This window comes from Toxorhynchites rutilus, chromosome 2, assembly GCF_029784135.1.
Source record: "Toxorhynchites rutilus septentrionalis strain SRP chromosome 2, ASM2978413v1, whole genome shotgun sequence".
Classification (NCBI taxonomy): Eukaryota; Metazoa; Arthropoda; class Insecta; order Diptera; family Culicidae; genus Toxorhynchites; species Toxorhynchites rutilus.
This window is the reverse complement of record NC_073745.1, coordinates 137,941,332-137,958,426: the sequence shown is the minus strand read 5'-3', so window position 1 is coordinate 137,958,426 and position 17,095 is coordinate 137,941,332. Positions and strand designations below refer to the sequence as shown.

Genomic DNA, 17,095 nt, shown 5'->3' with positions numbered 1-17,095 from the left:
AATTCATTGCAATATAATACGACACAGGCAGCGACATTGTAAAAAAGCTAGCACGATGATACGCGACTATCCCTCGAGGTTTTTTTTATCGTACTTACATTATCTTAGTGATTTTTTGAAGACATGTGGGTTAATACAAAACGTAGCGATAATGTTTTTCAACGTAACTCCTAATCATATATTTTTACTATAATGATGTATTTGTAAAAGTTGTTGGAAATTATAAGCAAATTCATAAAATTTCATGAACATGGCGGTAGAACACGACAAACATATTAAAAGAGCCTATTTGCTATAAAAAAGATAATAAACTAGAAATATTTTCTGAAATATCTCGAGAATGGCTGCAATCAGTAGGAGATTGATAAAGAGCTTTTTTGTTTGAAAATTTTTTTGTTAAAAAAATAAAAAATACGTATGTAAAACTAAAAAAAACTGAAATTGAAAAAGACAATAAATTAGAAATGTTTTTTCCAAATACCTCGAGAATGGCTGCATTTAGAAGGAGATTGATAAAGAGCTTTTGTATTTTAAATCACATCAGAATTCATAATTTGCGATGTTCCATAAAGTTTGTCAAAAATGATGTTACCATCTTGTACCCATTTTTTTTTTAATTTTCTTGCATGACTTATATGAAAAAAAAAATGTCTATTTTAGATATTGCAAATTAACCCTTTGCGGTCGTATTAAATTTGGGCATGGGTGTTGTACTGGTCGGAATTATTTTTCCTTGAAAAAGCAGTGATACATGCAAGATTGTGGAAAATAAACATTTTTTTAAATTTTTTTTAACACGTTGAGCCCCATTTTTTTTCTTGCTGCGCTTTCCATCCAGTGCGCATCAAGAGCATTTGCACAATATCAGTGTCGGTCCCAGTTCCCAAGGACACGTTATGTATATATAAAAAATAGTCAGCAATTCGAGTAATCACATTTTGTAAAACATCCGAAAACAAACCGTATATATTTTTATTTTATTATTTCATAACTGTCAGTCCCAGCCAGTCAGCAGATTCCTACCAAAAAGCTCAACGTCGGCCCCTAGGCTGGGCTCATCGTGTTAACTATACACTGCGTTTCACAACTATAGAACTACTCATTTTTTCTAAGTTCCAAGAGATATGTTAGAAGTCGGTTGAATTGAAGTATTTAGTGTATGATATAATAACTATCTTCATTCAAAAGACTGGCCATTTGAAATTTATTGTTGTGTTTAGGCGCGAAACAATAAAAAAAAAATCCAGTGTTTCATAACTATAGAATCAGATGGAAAAACTCTCACTCCTTTACAAGATTAACGTCAATTTCAAATGAATTACAATAAGTTTCTAGTTTGTAAGTCATCTTTAGTTCTCAATCAGTTCAAATAACCCATTCGGGGTGGTTTTGAGCAAGTTGCGCCATGTTGTAGTGTGTATCTCGTTCTACGCAGAGGACACTACTAGTTTAACCTCTTCAAATAATTCATAACGCTTGTAAGCTGCCTCTACTGTTCGTACGATCACTCTTCATAAGTTCTTGATAGGGGTTTGATCCTGTAAACAAGCTGACTAGTCCCGAATCTGAAGCCTCTATTCAATTAATCATGCCTTGACTTTCCGGATGTTATGAATTGATGCCAAATTACCCGATTATCACGGTGTTTTTTGATGCAAAAACAGAAGTAAATGATTCTAAAATACTCCATTGCACTTCTGACTGTACATCAGTGTTGATGAAAAGTTGTCTGAACTAGGCCGTTTTGAAAATATTTTCCACGTACCATCAAACTGCCGCCTGCAAAGCTACGAATTCAAAAATTACATGTCACGTTCCATAAGTCCTTCCAGTATGAAGAAATTCTAATTAAGTTGAATTTATTTTTATCAGAGAAGTTCTCCAGAATTAGTTAAATCCATGGGATCAGCCTCCACATAAGTTTTTGGACTCGCAACTATGGAGATGGAATTTTTATAGTTTGGGGAAAACTTTCTCTAAGAGGCCTGGTTTAGATAGCTTACCATCAACACGAATGAACAGTCAGAAGTTCAACAAATACTTCAGAATCATTTACTGCTGTTTTTACATCAAAAACAATGTGAAAATTGGGTAATTTGGCATCAATTCATAAAATCCGGAAGGTCATTACATGGTTTGATGAATAAGGGCTTCAGATTCTGGACTGGTCAGCTTGTTTACCAGATCAAAACCCTATCAAGAACTTATGGGGAGTGATCGTACGAATAGTGGATGCAACTTACAAGCAGTATTGGTGATTTGAAGAGCTTATACGAGCAGTATCCTCTGCGTAGAACTAGATACACACTACAATATGGCGCAACTTGGTCAAAACCACCTCGAATGGGTTATTTGAACTGATTGAGAACCAAAGATGACCTACGAATAAGAGAGTTATTGTAACTCATGTGAAATTGACGTTAATTTTGTAAAGGAGTGAGAGTTTTTCCATCTGATTCTATAGTTATGAAACACTGGAATTTCAGTTTTTTTAATGTTTCGCGTCTGAACACAACAATAAAGTTCAAATGGCCAGTCTTTTTAATGAAGATAGTTATTATATCCTACACTATATACTTCAATCCAACCGACTTCTTACATATCTCTGGAAACTCAGAAAACATGAGTGGTTCTATAGTTGTGAAACGCAGTGTATATATGTATTGGCTTAATAATGTGATGTTTTCACTTTTCTCTTTCAACAAACAAAGATTTATTTACATGATATTATTCGGATTACATAAGACACTTATGCGATTATTTAATTAACACGAGATAATTATGCAAACTGTAGTACTGATACTTATGAACAATCTTTTCCGTCACACCAAAGTGTAACAATTGCTAAATTCTGCTGTTATGATTTTTGTCCCACATTCCTGTGCGTTGTCTTATGTGTATTTGATACTTCTTTGTTTGATACTGAGTACCGTTATCTTTTACTTATTTGAGCACCGTATTGATTCGTGAACATGTTCACTAGACATCAAACTTCATTTAGGAATGCACGTTTCACTCTACTCTACTCTTTCTAGGACACTATTTCGGTAGGACTCCTGGTTTTTGAGATATAAATTATCAAAGATTTTTCTTACTAAAATCAATACGCCCTTCTCAAAAATTACACTTGAGTCAAAAAATTTCCAAATGCTGTGGAAAACTCATATTTCCTCCAACCCAAACGGAATAAAGGGTGTGTCACATCAAATTGCATCACGGAAAAAACGCTGTAGAAATTCGCCCAGTAGGCCGATCCTTTTGAAAATTTTAGACAGTAAAATAAAAACTATCAAACAACTTTTGGCATTTTCTTTTTATTCATACTTCGAGCCCAAGCCCGTATGCTCGCACCTTCCTCTTTACCCCGTCCATAAGGTTCTGTACAACGTCAGGTTGTAGTTTTTTTTGAACAGAAATCCATTTTCTCTTGAAGTCCGCCTCCGATTTGACAACTTTTGGGTTCTTCCGGAGGGCCTGCTTCATAATCGCCCAATATTTCTCTATTGGGCGAAGCTCCGGCGCGTTGGGCGGGTTCATTTCCTTTGGCACGAAGGTGACCCCGTTGGCTTCGTACCACTCCAACACGTCCTTTGAATAGTAGCACGAAACGAGATCCGGCCAGAAGATGGTCGGGCCCTCGTGCTGCTTCAATAGTGGTAGTAAGCGCTTCTGTAGGCACTCCTTAAGGTAAACCTACCCGTTTACCGTGCCGGTCATCACGAAGGGGGCGCTCCGCTTTCCGCAAGAGCAGATCGCTTGCCACACCATGTACTTTTTGGCAAACTTGGATAGTTTCTGCTTGCGAATCTCCTCCGGAACGCTGAATTTGTCCTCTGCGGAGAAGAACAACAGACCCGGCAGCTGACGAAAGTCCGCTTTGACGTAGGTTTCGTCGTCCATTACCAGGCAATGCGGCTTCGTCAGCATTTCGGTGTACAGCTTCCGGGCTCGCGTCTTCCCCACCATGTTTTGCCTTTCGTCGCGGTTAGGAGCCTTCTGAACCTTGTATGTACGCAGGCCCTCCCGCTGCTTGGTCCGCTGGACGAATGAATTTGACAAATTCAGCTTATTGGCGACATCCCGGACCGAACTTCTCGGATCACGTCTAAACTGCTTAACTACGCGCTTGTGATCTTTTTCACTGACGGAGCATCCATTTTTGCCGTTCTTCACCTTCCGGTCGATGGTTAGGTTCTCGAAGTATCGTTTTAGTACTCTGCTGACCGTGGATTGGACGATTCCCAGCATCTTATCGATGTCCCGATGTGACAACTCCGGATTCTCGAAATGAGTGCACAGGATTAATTCACGACGCTCTTTTTCGTTCGACAACATTTTTCCAAATTTACGAAAAATTGACAGTGAAGCATGGCCAACGTGATCTATACACTCTTATCTGATTATAAGCGAAAGCTGAAGATATAATTCCTAAAAATAAAATTTCTACAGCGTTTTTTCCGTGATGTAATTTGATGTGACACACCCTTTACAAACTTTCGTTCGAATCAAAAATACAAGTTTTTAATATCTACACTTTTAGTTCGATTTCATTTGGAATTGCACTGTTCCAGAATTATTTCTATGTTAGCAGTTGAAGCTTAGCTCGCTCCGAACCTTATGTTTGCATGATCAGTAGCAATTCAGAATGGAAAACTTTCCTGATTGATGTATTTTGCTGCGATAATTCTTTTTCCTCCCTAATTTAGGCGGTTACAGGTGGAAAAAGGTTTCGCGAAATTGTCGACTGTGTTTGATTATGTCTGCCGTAAAAAACTTTTTCTTAATTGGATTAATTGGATAGATATGTCTGTCGATCCAAAAATGTTTGACAACTTTTTTAACTTTTTGGGGATTATGACGAGAAAGGAGAATGAGAATTACTAATTATGTAAAACTTGGAACAAGCAACCGAATCTAGTCGATAAAAAACGGCGTTTCCCAAGAAATAGTATGATATGAGATGGAACAAACAACCGTGGACGGTTGTTTATGGCTTCATTTCACAATCTTTGTAACTCGATAGTATCGGAGACAATGTTGTTTTGAGCTCGATGCGACGACGGGAATTAATGGCCCAATTATTCTACATTACTGCATGCTATGCCCGCTTTCCCAGAAAGGTTCCGACAGCATTTCATCCCTCCAACGCACCACACATACCGCGATCGTATCAGTTTTTATGGCTGTATTTATTCGATACGCTCACACCGCATTGGCATTTGATTATAGATTCAATGCTAGTAATAATAGTGCATGTCATTGGCGTTCGCCAAAGGTAAAAGCATGCGTGGGCGGTGCTGTATTGAACCGCGAATCGAAAGACACCCATAGGACAGACAAGAATCATTTCCACGCGATATATATGGGATGTAGGTTATACATACAAGCTCGCTCGACCATTTGCCCTGCGTGGGTGTTTCCGCTGTGACAACGGAATCGCTTCAAGAAATTGAGCGAAATCGAATTGAGGTTTCCCTCGAGACGACTTCGAACATGGTTTGATCGCTTCAACTTCCTGCCGAGGGATGAATTCCACACGAAGAATTCTCGACGCTCTGATGATGCTAATACAATTAATTACCGCAAATCATTTCCTCGAATCGTATCGATGGCTTTGTGTTTCAAAAAAGGGTTTAACAAGGGTTTGACGGTCATAAGCCTATCTCAGGCGATCGAATCATTCATTTCATTGAATGCTTGTTTGCACTCGTGAACACCCTGGATTAGTGTCACCGCAGCAGTTAGTGTTATTTAACTGTGTGTCATGAAATGGAAACACTGCGTCTTAGTAGTAATTATAGCGTCACGATCAGCGGGGTAGTGGAAGAAATTTATTGTCTGCTGTTGCAGTTCACACAAGATGACTTGCAGTCAGCGCATATGCGGGTGACGGGAACGTTCTAGCTGTCAGTACGGGAATTTATTCTATTAGCTTGCAATGTGGTTATTGCCATAAACGACTTTGCTTATGGCGAGAATCGCAAATTATTTAATTTTGTATATGTGTTATATCTTGCCGATAATAACATAGTAGGAAAGAAAGCGGATATCTCCTTCCGCTTAAATGGTACTAACGTTCCTAGAGAAACTTCACTTATCCAATGTAATAATACAGGCAAATCTTTTTTTGTACGTGGGATAGTACCGCACATGTACGCACATGTACCGCACAAAAGAAATCGCACAAAAACAGGTTTTCCTGTACTTGTCATGAAAGAACACATCTGTTAGTGTACTATGGACGATTTCATGCAAGTAAGCGGACAAAAATATTTTCATTTCAAGTATTTTTGGTCTATGGTCTATAAAATCAATTGAAAGTGATCGATAAAAAAAACGAATGAAAATATTTGAACGGAAGTTTGTATGATGTTTCCTGATTCAATGTGTTTCATTAACGTAACTGACATACTTGATCTCTTGGTAGTTTAATGTAGAGCAAAAAATAATATAGTTTTGTCGTAAGGTATAAAAATTAAACAGATTTAGGGTAACACGGAGTGAGTTGGACATACGGGGTGATTTGGACCACCCCTTTGTCTCGAAAAGAACGGCTCAACTAGAATTTTTTATAATGTCATCCCCTTGTATTGTTGAACCCTACGTACCTAATGTAAAAAAACTTTGGTAAAATTTAACAGATGGAGCAAAACGGTAGCATGAACACATCAAGCACTTTAATTGTCAGAAAATGTGAGTTTTTCGATCGTGGTTTTAAGATTTTTTTCCGCTGATTAAACAAACTTTTCGTGTATTGTGCAGTAAAGTTCTGTTCCCTCAAGGAAGAGGAACAATTTGATGCAGCGAAACTTTAAGATTGATAACAATAAATGAAATTAGTTGCATTTTAATTTTTGTATGTTGTGTGGGGTAATATGAACACGTTTCTCAGGGGTGAATTGGTCCTACAGGTGTGAGGTCTTTCTTTGGTCTAATTGATTCCTGATGCCAATGATTCGAAAAAAAAGATGGGCAGACAACGTTGGAAGAAGTAGGAGCTTGAAAGAGCAACGCAGGCCATCAAGGACGGATTTTCTTTGACCAAGCATCAAAAGTGTTTGAAAAAGCACGAACAACAGTGGAAAGATCCATGCAGAATTCGAAATGGTCTCACTGCAATCTCTCTGGTCAGGAATCTGGCCAAGACCCTTGGTATCGATCCTAGAACATTGTTACTGATTGTAATATTATCTTGTATTACTTTACATCAACATAAGTATGTTTTTTTCGATGAAACACACACTGAACCAAATCACCCCACAGACGGTCCATATTTAGACCGTGTTGGTTTGGAAATATTGGGCAATTTGCTTAGGGGGTCCAAATTCCCCCCATTTCCCCTACCGTCCTATTTGGAACCGCAATATTTCGTCGTGTCGTTCAATCGAGGAGTATTTACATCGGTATTCTAAATTTGAAACACAGCCATAGTGCTTCCTTTAACCATGGACTTGAAAATGTATTAGTTGCGCTTCACTGATTCGCAGAACTCAACATTATTTTGAGTTGAATGTTTTCCTCTGCTGAGATAAATGACCACGTTGTTGATATTTGTGAATGATTGTCCGCAATTATCATTTCCGCATTTTTATCTGTTTATTCGTTGATATATTGGATATCCGCCTCTGCTTGTAATCGTGTCGTCTGTAAAATCTCTAGGAAAATGCTTTGAACATATTCTATCTGCCATGTAAGGGGAAAATTTCAGATCATCGCATGGGGCATGCACCATGCTTGTGGTAACAGTATCAAACAGTTATTTATATTCCGGAATCCGATTGGTTTGAAACTCGATAGAACTTTATAATTCGATCGACTTTTGCATTCTTAAATCCGCTCGACTCAAATTCAATCGTTTTATGCAAATGTGATAACCTTGCTTGGTCGCTAAATAATTGATCCGTTTTCGTGGAGCAATTTACTCTATACCAGATTGGCAGACCCGAAATAAATCCTAAATTGGTAAAATACTAATGAAAACTTTTACTCGATGACGGAGGCGATCTGGCGTAGTGGTAATATCCATGCCTCTCACGCTAAAGGTCACGAGTTCAATTCTCACTCCCGACATTTTTCCAAAAATGGAAGTAAAAAGTGACGAACCAGCCAAATGAGTTGAAAATCACTATAATACAGATAAAAAAAAAATACTCGATGTGGTTTAAATACATAGATGAAATAGTCTTGACCCTAACTTAACTTTTTTTTCCTATAAATTTGCTTGCATGTCCACCAAAACTTTATCCCTAATCCATGTAAAATTATCATCAGACACAATTTTCGTTTAAGATTTTTCCCCACTTGTGTTATTTTTTTCACATAGAACAGATATTTGATATGTGACCAATTTCATGTTGTGGGTTTAAACACATTAACAACTTTGCATACTTGAAATATTAAAAAAAAATTAGACTACTTTTTGAAAAGGGCCAACATTTTTTTCATGATTTTTTACAAAAAATATAACTCAAAAACTGTGATACCTACGAAATTCTGATCAAAAGATAAAATGCAGGAAATTATTTAAGGTTTCATTAAAAAATATAAAAAAAAATTGAAAAAAAATTTCATCGAAAAAAAAATTTAGATTAAAATTCTTTTTTTTTTCGAGAACATTCGTTTCAAGTTTAGTCTTGTTATGAAGGTGACATTTAACACTAAAACAATATTTTGCTGTTTTTTATTTGTTCCATTCAGTTGTGAGTTATAGGGTGTTAACAATGGAGATCAACAAAGAGAAAATTCGGTACATTTTACACTTTTTCTTTTATAAAGGCGAAAATGCAAGTCAGGCCGCTTGAAATCGTGTTTATGGTGCCCGATACTGCAACAGTAAAGTACGTGCAATTTGATTTATTTTTTGAAAAATTTTCATTTTTGTTTTAATTTTTTACAAGCTTTTTTTAAAATTTTGTTTTTAGTGCAATACATTAAATTCAGATCTCTAACGTCATCAAATGGACCGTTTGAAGCTAGCAATTGACCAGAAACGTCTAGAATTGGCTAACAGAAGAGGCGTTGTGTTCCATCAGGACAACGCATGGCCACACAATTCCATATTGTCTGGACCCGGAACTACATTTTTCTCGCATTGAAAAATTTCCAGAGTGATGAGAAATTGTGATCAAGAGAAGATTGTAAAAATCTACTGCTACAGTTTTTTGCTAATAAGGCCCAAGACTTCTATGATAGAGACATTATGAAGCTACATTTAGAATGGCAATCATAATTTTACAACCAAATGGTATATATTTGACCCAAATCGGACAATCAGAAGCATATTAAAAACAATTTTGAATTTCACCCAAAAATAATGGATTTCTTTTTTCCCAACCTAATATATCATTTTATTCATTGTGATGAATTGTTATGGAGTGCTCAGATCGAATGATGAAAAAATCTCGTAAATACTTCAGGAAATAATTGAGCAATAATTATGAGTACATGAGCCGCCTCTTGTGTCGTCAATTTCGACCAATCAGAACTGGGTATTTTCGTTAGGGTAGGGATTGAGATTTTTCAATTGTTCGATAGTTAATTTCATGACATATATTATATTATTCAATTAAAAAAAAATTATGGAGTGTGAATCGATTGCGATTGATGCAAAAATCTCATCAATCCATCATGAAATGACTGAGCAACAAGCGTTTGAAATTGGACATTTTTCACCAAGCAGATTTACAAACATACCCTTTCTGTATTAGTTTTCACTATTGATCTGATTATACTGATAAAGCCGTTGCGATTTAAATTGCGTATCTCACATTGTGAGTATGCCCCATTTATTGAACATCTACTCACTACAAGCTGGGTCACTGTTTACACTTGGTGTTCGACTTTCAATTCAGAAGTCTTTCTTTACGCTTTCAGATCACCAAGCATAATCAGACAATGAGTGCCACGCAATCTCTCCAAGCTAGCTTTGCGTAGGAACACTCTAACTACTATTGTTTGCTGATTTCGCCTACTCCATCTCGATCAGTTGACAGTTGAATACACGTTTTGAACACGAGTGAGACCTAGTTTTGCACTGGAAAAACAGCTGTATTCACAATATTTTCCTAAAATGATGTTTTAAAATTAAAAATAAATTGAAATACGACTTATACCTTAGCAAGTTTTTGAATCATGTGATTTCTCTCTCAGATACCTCCACCCTGGTGTCTTGGTTCAGCGCTTAGTGTTTTTGATTGACATATTTGTTCAGAGGTTTGCAAAAGGTCGTTCATGTTTACGTTTATTATTTGCAGTACCTCTCGATCACGGGTGTGTATACAACCCAGCTGCTGGTACACAATCGGAGAGCTACGACCGAGCTGATTCTCGCTACGTTTGGTGTGCTGAAAAGTGGATCTTTCCTTATATTCTACAGCACAAATCTCGGTGAAATATTGATACAAAATTGGGCACTTGAAATGCGTAACCGGTCTTCGATGGCTAATGCTCGTCATTCAGTCATGCACTGCCCAAAGAGGAATGCTCGTTTAATGTGTCTGTATTGCAATTAGGGCAACTATTGATCAAACCTTTGTTGATTTTTTTGTCTGTCCTTGCTGCTCGATGTGATTGTGTTTGTGAATGATATTCCTTTATCTGCCCTGGCAAACAACTCTTTGTCCATAATAGTAAATAATTTTGCTGAGGAAAAAAGTTATTTTGTTTAATAACGATTCGAAAATTGTCCTTCGCACTATGAAAATTTTTGGCCGAAAAACATACTAAGGAAGTTCATGTTAACGAAAAAATTGACAACAGTACGTACATCATTTCAAGAAAGCCATCTCATTCACATTCTCACAATGCTAACCAAATATTTTGTCGATACAAATAAATTATCTACGAAGGAAATCTCCGGGACGGGACAAAGCCCCTTCATTGATCTATGGAGACACAAATTTTGAGCGCTTTTTAAATATTTGCATTCGTCTGAAAGCGTTGGGGCGGTTGAATGTGTTGTATGAAAACACAAGCGAAGCGAAATAGAATAATCACCTCCAGATAACTGTCTCGCACACCTTGGGAGAAATAGACAAACGCAGCAACTAGTGTCGCCATGAAAAGCCACACTAACGATATAGTCAATTTCGAAAATCGACATATGTGACAAGAATTTCTGGCTTGGTAAACACGTGTGATCGTATGTTTTTCAACAAGGATAAATTGAATATTTAACATGCATATCGCTACTAGTTGAACTCCGTCAGACAAATTGTGAACCATCTATTTGACCGAATATTTTTGTTTTAACGTTCACTGTCGTCGTTTATCAGATAGAAAATAGTAATAAGTTTTGAAAAAAAACACAGAAAGGCCTCATGTAACCGTTTCATCAGTTCCATCAATTCCAAGACACTTCTCCTCAATAGAAACAGTGTTGTTACAAGCAGTTACAAACAGGCGTGCCAGATGTTAAAAAATAGGGGGTGGTTTCCAGGACACGACCTTGTTGTTGACGTAGGACTACGAAATTATTTTATTCAATTAGCTTGCTTATCGTTTCGAATATCACTCAAGAATGAATCGAAATATTTTGAAAATCTTCTATTGTGTAGAATGTTTCGAAGTCGCTGGAAAGAGCCGATGGTTGATTCACGATTTATCATTGCCCGAATATACAAAAACCATATACAAGCTTATGTGATCTGTTCTCTTATAGCTTCTTGGTTGACGTCACTGGAAGCTCTTCTTCCTCAATGGCACAACGTTCCTAGAGGAACATTTCCGTCTCAACGTAGTATTACTTGCGTCATTTTACTAGTGCTTAGTTGAGATTTCTATGCCAAATAACACGCCTTGAGCGCATTCTGAGTGGCAAGCTCTAGAATACGCGTGACCGCAGTGCAAGTCGGGGGAAATTTCATTGACGAAAAATTCCCCCGACCAGAACGGGAATCGAACCCGAACCCCCGGCATGTTAAGTGTGACGCTAAGCTATTTAGTTTTAATATGCGACGCACTTTTTGGCAGCTGTCACTCACTCGATCACAACCAACACCATTTTTTTTCACCACTATATATTCCATATTTCTAATAAACATATCACAACATTATGATTATCACTTCAATTCACTTTTCACAACTCATGAAAACAACAGCAGTGTATGCGTGTGATGCAAAAATACACAAGTAATCTCCATAAAAACCGACGCGATGAGTCATTCCATTGAATCTCCACCTCTGATTTGAAGTTGTAAATAGAATACCACCGCTGTGTGCGAAATCTTTCATTTACAACACACTATTGACACTCGGAAGTGATTGTATTCTCGGACTTCATAGCTAGCAAAACCGCTGTGTGTGACATCAGCATTGAGCAGGACTACTGAATGCTCACTGGTTAGAAAATTACAAATGACATATTTTATAGTCTCGCTCATTGCTCGCTGTTACTTCCTCTATTCTCGATGTCGGTACAACAAGTCTATCATTTGCATACCGAATGAGCGGTTTACACGCGATTGATTCGCAGTTTCATTGTGATTCCTATCGAAGTATGTTCCCTAACACAGTCATCAAAACCAAAGTGCTTGAGGAAATTGGCATTGCAAATATATGCAAATTGGGTGAATTTTTGTTCCCATCGAAGTTTGTTCCTTAATACAGCCATCTAAGTCAATGTACCTTGGGAATCCGCTTTGCAAATACATGCAAGTGGGGGGGATTTTCGTTCCAATCGAAATATTTTCGCTAACACAGTCATCAAAACCACCTAGGGAAATTGGTATTGCAAGTACATGCAAGTTGGGGGAATTTTTGTTCCCATCGAAATGTGTTCCCTAACACAGTCAACACATTCATCAATGTCACTGACAACTGACGAGGCTGACGTTAGTCACTTCCTACCTGAGCTTGAGCTTGAGCTTGGGTAGACTGTACAATTCGTAGTTGCTCTCCGTGATTGACCTGAACCAACCAAATTGCACAAAGAACACACAGAATGACGCTTGGGACTAGCAAATCATTCTCGTTGTGCAATTTTCGGTGATTCGACTGACGTTAGTCACTTCCTACTGACAAAAATCTCGGCCAAATGTTTACAGAGTACAGTTTGCAACAATTTGCCTGTTACTGAGCTTTGTCAATACCAGCTGTATGACACCCGCCATGTTTTTGGTGCCAACATCTTAAACGTCAAAAGTATTTATTTTCTTCAAAACAGCGATGTCTCACAATCCGATCGGCCTGGGTTCAATCCCAGCTGGCGTCGTTGGGATTTTCTGAGGCGAAAAATCTCTGGTTACGTCTTCCTTCGGAGGGGAAGTAAAAGAAGTTGGCCCGGCTCATGAGTTGTTGAGTCTGATAGGTAGGAACAGGTGGAGTCGCCTCCCTGATGTCGGTGATTGGCACGGAAGTGGCGGAAATAGGCCGACGAAAAATAAGCGAAGATAAAAAAAAAACAGCGATCCGCGTTGGCGGCATTGTGCTTCGTTTACTAGTTGGGGGGAGCGCCAACGAATAGCTGGTTTTCAGTCGGAATGAACGTTTTCAAAATTAAAATTATGAATGAAAATTAGCTTTTGTATATCGAATTAGTATTCTATTTGAGTTAAAAACATTTTTGTTTGCAGTTGATGAAAAAGTCTCATACGAAAATTGTTTATGAAGACAATTTTATATTATAATGAAAAAATTCAGCAACAATTTTGGAATTGTATAGCCATACGATTGAATGAAAGTCAGAAATACGTGTTTCAAGTAATTAAATAACATGATGTGAAAATTTTCATTCAAATTTTAAAATTTCAAAACCGGTTTCTTGTCTTCTAATCTGATATTGATTACACTAACGAGTTTGGGACACAAATTATGGCCCTAATTTGAAGACGCCACCAGACGTCGACACCATCGCGAATTACCAATTTACCACCATCTGACATATCATGGTGTCGATGATGAACTTTTACAGCAGAGGGATAGTGAGATATGCGATGACGGTAGGTAGAGTGAGATAGCGATAATCGTGCCATACACCTGGTCAATACGCTTTGACCGATCAAGTAGGCGGTAAAATTGTCCATAATGAATTGATGATTGTCGCAGATTGCATTTTATTTTCATCGAGCAAAGCTTCGATTTACATTTCGATTGTTGTTTCTTGTATTTACTGAAGTAAATACTATGTCGAACACGCGATAACGTGTGGGCGATTGCAAACCATTTAGGCAACGGAATATATAATTGACCAAAGCTTGAACAATCTCTACATGCAGAAATAATGAAGAAATTTCTCTTTTCTTTGAAATTTCTGCCCGATATTCAAATTCACGTATTTCAAAGTCCGTCATTTATATCCTTTGTTCTCCTCGAAGTTTTAGCATTTTATATAAGAATGGTATTCTGGTAGCAACGTGAGCAAATGCATCCTAGTAAACGTGTAAACTTCCATTACATCAGGTGACATGGTATTTCTTGTCTTGACGATCATAGTGCGCTGACTTGCAACATGCTTTGATGGTCAAAACACTCTGACAAACCATTTAGCATCAAAGAGTGAGGAATTTGTTTTGTCGGTTTATGTTTTGTTGCACGTCGTTTGGTGGTAATGTTGCATTGGTCGTCATAGTAGCCTAAATATATGCAGTGACTGTGACAAATTGCAGCTCTGAGCCCACAAAACCTTACATTACATAACGTTTGTTCAAATTCTTTATTTACAAGGCAAATATGTTGAATTCAATTGAATTCGAAAATTGTTTCATTTAAACAATTATTTAATCAGTAAAAATAAAAGATTAGTAAGCCAACGGGAGTCCCACGTCAACCATGCGGTTATATCAAATATATAACCCACTCAATGTTTCATAGGTATTGTTTTTCCATTTCAATTGGTTTCTCATATCTTCATGGGTTTGGTATTCCACAATATTTTATATTTTATAAATAATTGTTTTCACAGTTCGCATTTTCATTCTCTTGTGCAGGGTTGCCAACCTTCCAGTTTTTCCTGTATGTTGGCAGTTTTTTTAAGCATGTGAGAAATTCTAGCTTCCAAAAATTATGTAAAACTAAGGAATAAGAAGAAAAATAAAGCAAAGTCAGGATTAGTTAGATTGACACTAAACGAAAACAGCATTATACTGTTAAAATGTATGATCACGAACAAGAAAATCAAAAATGCTATTTACTGATACAGTCACTGTATATCGTAATTTATATTGCTAATACAGGTCGGACTCGATTATATATAGTCGACCACTTTTTTCAACAATTATTTTCAAATCCTATACATAATCGAATCTCACTCAAGAAAACAATTTTTCCATTAATGTATGAATGTCAAACATTAATAGAAAAATAGCTTTTTTGTGATTCGATTATGTGTTGGATTCGAAAATTAACGTTGAAGGTGAATTGCGATTATATATAATCGAGTCCGACCTGTATGAACAAAATTGACAAAATGTCGCTTTTCTAGCTTCTTCCAGTTTTTATTTCGATTTTGTTCAGATTTTTCAAAAATTTGGTTAGCATCTCTGAGGACAGCACGACAGTTATGTGAGCACTTAATACGGAATTCATTGAGCCTATTAGAAGACGAGTCTACTGACGTTTCATTGTGGATAAAGAACCGAGGCGGCCCTAACATTGGCCTCAGAATAATTTTATCAATTTTTCCAACTGTTTAAAAATTTGGTTGGCATTTCTGCTCATGTGTCAACCGTCCAATCCCCTGTTTCATCAAATAACCCGTTTCTTTCGGTCCATTCTGGTTCTCTCTTTATTTCTGTGAAATTTTTCGTAATTCAATATCGCCTTTAAGATACCATTTTGATTCTTAGGTTTCTTCCAGTATTTTCCTTCTTCATAAAATTGGTCTATGGTCTACAAAATGTTTTGCAACAGCTACCTCGCCTCCTCTCCCTCTAAGCTAACGTGTCAACTCCAGCGTTTCATGAATATCGGCGTGCCCGGGTATCCAATAAACCACTATTTTAGCTCGTTCTATCTCAAATTGTGCTGTTCTGATCCATGGATATTCCATGATGCGTAGTCCTCATTCGTCCTTCGAATGCAATCCAAACTGAGCATACTTCAGGTAGAATCTTCATCTCTATCCCTGTTCCGCTCTGCACTGGCCGCAATCACGTTTCAACTTCAATGAGCACCGTTCGCATTAGAATACCCGCCGTGATCCGCCGTAAAGAAACAACTATGAATAATAAATGTTACAGCGAACACATCGCGACAAGTTTGCAAATTAACATGACAGGGAAATAAACGTTGGAAATTTAAACAATCAGCGTATGGATCTAATTGAGCTTTGCGATTCGATTGATGATTACCATCGGCAGTCTCGCAATTGTGCACCGACCGATCCGAGCGCTTCCAAGTATTACGTCAGGTGGGTTTCAATGAATCGAGTATTTGCGAAGTCGTGGGGTTGATGTTATTTGTACACAATCAACAGTATCCGTTTGAAGTGAACACATGTTTGTGTTTGCTGATAATCAACAGATGCATCGCTGCGCAACCACCGAGAGTCGATTTGTTCAATTTGAGTAGGTATAAGAAGGGCACTTGGTAACTGTGTACATATGATCGATGAGATGATTTTTGAGATCTATTTGCTTGCAATTTAGAGTAGAGGAATATTAAGTTTATTTCGGTACATTATTTCTTCTGTCACACATGTAAAAAAAAAGTTCTTTTCAATTTGTGTTAACATTTTTTCAATGATTATAAACGTATCTTTGATAAAATGTTAACACAAATTAAAAATAACATTTTTTTTCTTGCTTGTATCATAAGGATATTACTGGAATATAATTGGGATATTATTCTCAGTGTTAGACTTGTATTCGTGGCTTGATAGCAAGAATGACAGTACAGAGCGGACTCGATTTTATACAGTCTCGGATTTCTTTTCATTCAATATAATCGAATCCTGTATACAGTCGAGTCGAATACTGTAATCGAGTAAAAAAAAATTGTTTACATTTTCACCCCCTTGAAGTCAGAGGACACCTTTCTCACATGAAAAAAAAAAATATCCGGAATCTCTCAGGAGGTGATAGACGATCACATTTGATGAAAAAAAATCCATCTACGCATATGTTCGAATTTCAACGATGACAGAGTTATAGAACTTTTT

The 17,095-nt window shown here is 37.2% G+C and overlaps 1 protein-coding gene across 2 annotated transcripts in view; it reads left to right on the top strand.

The window, feature by feature from the left end:
• The window catches only part of LOC129770275 (serine-rich adhesin for platelets), a 156,133-nt gene that overhangs the window by 24,970 nt on the left and 114,068 nt on the right, over window positions 1–17,095 (top strand). The window lies entirely within an intron of this gene.